Raw genomic sequence first — 5,774 nt, forward strand, 5'->3', positions numbered from 1 at the left:
ACATGAAAAGTCTGAACACAGAGGTGGCACCGGGTATGGAGCAACGGCGATCAAGCGAGGATGGTGTGGAGAACCGGGGTTGAAATACAGGCAGGGATGAGGTGATTACTGGCAGGTGTGGCAGGCTGACGAGGTGGCTGATGAGATGCAGGTGCAGGTAGTTGGCTGGGCTCAGGAGCAGAGGGAGAGAGAGAGAGAGGGAGAGAGAAAGCACACAGGGGAGAAAACACAGGGAGGCAGGCAGAGAACAGAAAACCAAGGAAAAAAGCAGAATAACTGATAGAAAGGAGAAAAAACCAGGACACTCACCGTCAGCCGGGCTGCCACCACAAAAGCCTGTAGCTGTTTAAAATGAATAACAGGCTGGAGGAGAATTCGAGCACTTTATTATTCATTAAGGAAATTCCAGTCTGCTAAATGATGAATCAGCAACACTGTATAAAATGTAATATTGTTAACGTATCAATCATGCGTTTTATAGCCAATCATGGTCCGCGTTGGCGCGCATTCATTTTTCTAGCTCCACCCGATTAAAATAGAGGCTATGCCTTTATTTACCCATTGCCATGGTGAATCGTCGTTGACCTTTTTCATCAAGTTTATCATTTCAAGCCTGAAGATTTAATTTCATGTGTAATGAATGTAGAATAAATTTCACCTTTTGAAAAAAATTTCCACTATATTATAATTTTATGAGATGCACCTGTAGATTACTTACGATTTTAGGTGGCAAGTTTTGAACCTGCAGCAGTTCACAACTCCATCCTTGATTAGGAAAGTGCCCTTCTTTATTTTTGTAACACAGCAGATGGAAATGAGCACAGACTCACATTTCTTTTAGCCAAATTTTCAAATATGTGCTTAAAATTATGAAAGTGGATGGAGACCCAGCTGTGGTAGGGCTGCGTCTTTCCATGGGACAGGAAGTCTCAATGTCATGAAGATTACTGAAAAGATAATCAGATATGCTCTTCGAAAGTTGTACCACACCAGGTTTCAAGGTGCATCATGTAGGAACACACCTGCCTCCAGTGGTCTGATCGTCTGTGCTGCTGCATCCTAACCAAGAATTTCCTGAAGGAAGTAATTTCTCTAGAAATTAAAATATACAAGAATGCATGTGTACTGTAGCCAAATCCTTAAAACGTCTAATTTATTGGTAGTGTGTGAGTGCCACCTAGTGGAGGTCTTGCATTATGTTTGGATTGTGCTGAATTAGTTCTAATTTGTTAATAAAAGTAGGGGGAAACACAGACGTTATTTACTTAAAATGTAGCTACAACACAGCGTGAACCTGCAACCTGCCTCATAGAGCAAACTTCTCACTATGACTGTATAAGCTACAATTTATCTGTCTACCTTCAATATTTCCAAACAATGGCATTGTCTAACAAATTTGTAAAGGGAATAGTGGCAAGGCAAGTTTATTTATAAAGCACAATGCGTACAAAGTGGAAATTCAAAGACTTTCATGAAATTCATGCCGCTTGTTCCTGTCAACATTAGGCATAAAGCAGTGGTGTTTTTTTTAAGTGGACAGGAAGAAGAGGATAAAGTCATGAGAAGACTGAGGACAGGAACGGAAGGAAAAGGTACTTTATTGTCACATACACGTGAAATTCATTCTCTGCATTTAACACTCACTGCCTCAAGAACCTAATCTAAGATGTTTTTGATGGTGTGGAAAACTGGAGTGCCCACACAGGAAGGAGGAAACCCACACAGACACAGGGAGAACATGCATTCTCCACACAGAAAGGCCTGGGATGACGGGTTCGAAAATGAGATCTTCTTGCTGTGAGTCCACAGTGCTTTCTGCAGTCCTTCCATAAGATCTTCCTTCTGGACCTTTGGAAAGTTCAATGGCACTTCTGTAGGTCCTCTTCATCGAAAGGTGTACCTGTAGCTTGTATTCAAGTCCATCAGTCACCTGCACACTGAGTATAAGCCCTCTTGAAAACAGCCTCTGTCAATGTAAGTTTTTTCAAACATTTTCAGTGACTTAAATATATCTCCCTTTCACTTAAAGAAAGACCAGTGCGATGCCTACTGTTCATTCAAGCCTGGAAACATCGAAGCAGCTTCATGGGACACAAAGGCTGCGAAGCAGAAGGACAAAGAAGATGCAGATAAGAAGACCTTGTTGGCGCTCACTCCAATTCCAGGCCATACTGTGTGAGGTACGTATCTTCAAGGACTTCAGCCAGATGGGGAACTGGGAAAAAGCTGGGGATCCAACATTGCATGACCTCCAATTAATCAGGTATTTTATCAGACATATACATTCTTGCACACATATTGCCTTCTATGTCAATAGAAATCAGTTGTGAAAAGTACCCAAGTACATGCGCCCAATTACTCTTCTTTTTGAGGTACTACTCCACTACATTTATTTTGATGGCTTTAGTGACTAGTTACTCTGCAGATTATAAATTAAAAACATATTCAAAAACTAGAGTATGATGTATTTTCACAGATAAAGCCACACAGCAAAATATAAAGTAGTTAGAATTAGCTTTACTTTTTATCTTAAAATTTGAATGTAGGACTTTTGACATACAGAATATCTCTACAGTGTGGTGTTGGAACATTTACCTAAGTTAAAGGTCTGACTACTTTTTCCACCACTGTGAAAGACGTACTTTGTAATCTGCTAAAATTCTGTCCCTATTTTCCCTTTTAAATTCTTCCATCCACTAGATACAACGTGGATGGCACCGCTCAGATGACTGGGAAGCCTATCTGTCCCCCATCTCTTAAAAGAAGAGTATCACCACAGCAGCCCCACTGTGCGCATCCAGGCAGCCAGTTAAAGAGCTGAAGTTCAAACAGACCCAAGAACTGAAGGTTTTTCCCAAGAACTTCCACTCACCCTACGATGGACTGGACCACGAGTGATGCCCGTCACCAGCTGGAGCCTCACGCAGACGCACACACACTGATGTACTTAGGCTATATTGGTTACAGTTGTTCATTAAAATTAGTAATTATATTTTTGCATTATTTTTTAAATACCTTTACTGGTTTTAATGGTTTTAATATAATTCCTAATTGTTCAAAGTATTAAGTCAAATATCTAGTAGTAGTAAAGACTCCAATCAATTGTCTCTCACAAATAGTCTGACAGATTCTTTATCCTGGTTGTTCATAATAATAATTTTGAATGTTGTGTGTTTTACACAGTAAAATAAATTTCAACCTTTACTGATTAAACCGATTTCATTTTGTCATTATCAGCCAACATTATTCACAATGTAAAGATAGCTTATTGATGATTAACATGATTTCAAAACAGGCATCTTATTATTTAGCTTAGGTATCATCAGAAGGTATGCGTTCACAAAGACTTCCTCAAATATGTCCATTTCAGAGGAAAGCAATGCAGCGTTTTTTTAAAACCAAGTATCTTAATAGCCTGCAGATGCCTTTTCAGAATCAGAAGGAACTTTATTGTCAAATAGTGTTTTACACATACGAGGAATTTGCTGTGCTGATAAGGTGCTACATGTAGACAAACATACAGTCAACATAAATAAATGTGGAAATATATAAATATGGAATAAGATAAGTTTTTGTAGCAACTTGTATAGTGTAGTGTTTTGGGGTAACATAAATATTATCGCAGAAGTCCAGAAGGATAGCTTTGGATAAATAAATAAAAAGTTTCCAGCCAGGGAATAAATGACAAGCTGTGTTTTCCCTGAATCGACTGAAACACACGTTTGTGTCAGGTTGCCTTTGGCCAGGATTTAGGATGACATGGTAAAACAAAGCTTTGTAGAAACAAGGGTAGGCTCGCTATCAATACTACAATGACTGAAGGGCTCATAAAAAGACAAATGAGGCTTAAACTGTTCACTGATGACCATGTAAAGATAGTTGTTCCACTTATGGTGATTTCTTACTTTCTTTGTATTTGTATGTTCTATTTTAGGAGATACTTCAATCTGACAGTGATGATAAATAAAATGCAAATTTATTATTTATGTCAAATTTGATCTAAAATCATCAATCAATACTGTTACTAATAATGTTACAAGCTATAACCTAGAGTAGCTAAATATTTTTAGTAAATGTAGTCAATTTACTTGATCAGTCTGGGACTTTTGTGTTGAGTTTTTCATGCTTGTCTGTGGTTACTTTCTGACTTTGGGTGGCTACGATCACAGTAAAGTAGATCAGTGCTGAATTAGTGTGGTCTGTTCTTCTTCTGTACTGATTGGGTGACAACAGTTCAAATTTAGTGGCTGTAAAATCCACAGGACGGAGCTCATTATCATTTTACAAAACGCCATTTTTTACGAGAGTGACGTTTTTTGGCACTAATGGCTTGCCATACACAGCTGATGTGTCGCGATAAATAACTGAAAGAGTTTTGCAAAATAACATCTAAAATCTGAGGCGCAGACCTGCTCTGTTTGGGACTGTGAGCTGCACTTTATCTGAGGTGCTGAAGTAAACATTTGTGTGGATTTGTGGTGATATTTCTGTCTGATCAAAAGTGTTTAAAATAAGTTTAGTTTATCCACCTCCTCCTCTCATCCAGTAGTACCCAGGGCCGCGATACGCTTTGATCTCGCCGCCACGCGGTCACGTGGTTCATGTATGAATGGGTTTAGGCGGGACGGACACCAGCAGCAGCTATATTTGCACCAATAATCGGTAAATATTAACGCAATAGGTCATTGATTACAGTTATCACTTACATTACATACATATAACAACATTTTTCTGGGGAGACACAAATTTAATAACTTTTTTTGTTTAACTTTGGAGGGAAAAGGGGCCGTTCACGAAACGTAGTAAACATTTACAGCAGCAATTTTTCTAGTATTACAGTATGTAATATGTGCAGCAACTATAGGTAAATATTAACGCATAATGATCACTGATGATTAGTTGACTACACTTACAGTAGTGTATTCTATTTGAGAAGTGATGGAAAGACAGCATAAACTGTTGAACTATAACTGTAGAGATTGTTACGGAGTGAATTAACTATGTACCTAAATACGATCAATAACATTACTGTTAACTGGGGATTAATTTCAGTATGGCTAATGTAGTAGTAGTCTTTAGTTGTAGATCACTTTTCAAAAACAAGTTACAAAGTGCTTTAACAAGTGTAAAGACAATAATACCCAAGAGACAATAATACAAAAACAATACAAGATAAAAGCATGAAAATATTGAAAAGACTAAAATATTCAATAGAATTTTAAAGTCAATTCTAAAACATACTGGGAGCCAGTGTAATGAAGCTAAAATAGGAGTAATGTGGTCATATTTCTTTGTTCTGGTTAAAAGCCTGGCAGCTGAGTTCTGGACAGTCTGGAGACGATCAATAGATTTTTGGGTTAAACAGGTGAAAAGGCTGTTGTAATAATCCAGGCGTGATGAGATGAAGGCGTGTAAAACGGTCTCGGTGTCCTTAAAAGTTAACATAGATCGAATTTTTGCTATATTTCTAACTTGATAAAAACATGATTGAACAAGCTTTGTGGTGTGCTGCTCGAAATTTAAATTACTATCAAACCAAACACCAAGGTTCTTTGCCACAGGCTTAATGTGATTTATTAGGGAACCAGCAGATGGCAGTATTTGTTTTGCCATCTGCTGGGACCCGATGACCAGGATTTCTGTTTTGTCTGAGTTCAGTTGGAGAAAATTATTTGACATCCATTTTCTAACTTCACAAAGGCAGTTGTTAAGTGAACTCAGCATTCCAGGGTCTGTGGATCTTACGGGCAAGTATATTTGTGTGTCATCAGCAT

The 5,774-nt window shown here is 38.2% G+C and overlaps 1 long non-coding RNA gene across 4 annotated transcripts; it reads left to right on the forward strand.

The window, feature by feature from the left end:
• Nucleotides 1–302: 302 nt before the first annotated feature.
• Nucleotides 303–2,750, forward strand: LOC119911717. Of its 4 annotated transcripts, XR_005446003.1 has the most exons (4): nucleotides 307–1,592; nucleotides 1,695–1,894; nucleotides 2,030–2,180; nucleotides 2,701–2,750. It is a non-coding gene; the product is annotated as an uncharacterized LOC119911717 (long non-coding RNA). The 4 variants fall into 4 exon arrangements; XR_005446000.1 differs by lacking the exon at nucleotides 2,701–2,750 and having other exon boundaries at nucleotides 303–1,592; nucleotides 2,030–2,249; XR_005446001.1 differs by lacking the exon at nucleotides 2,701–2,750 and having other exon boundaries at nucleotides 304–1,592; nucleotides 1,695–1,873; nucleotides 2,030–2,249.
• Nucleotides 2,751–5,774: the final 3,024 nt, after the last annotated feature.

Source organism: Micropterus salmoides, unplaced genomic scaffold (genome assembly GCF_014851395.1).
Source record: "Micropterus salmoides isolate LMB-PRFRI ecotype aquatic unplaced genomic scaffold, ASM1485139v1 Ms_hic_scaffold_2, whole genome shotgun sequence".
Taxonomy (NCBI): domain Eukaryota; kingdom Metazoa; phylum Chordata; class Actinopteri; order Centrarchiformes; family Centrarchidae; genus Micropterus; species Micropterus salmoides.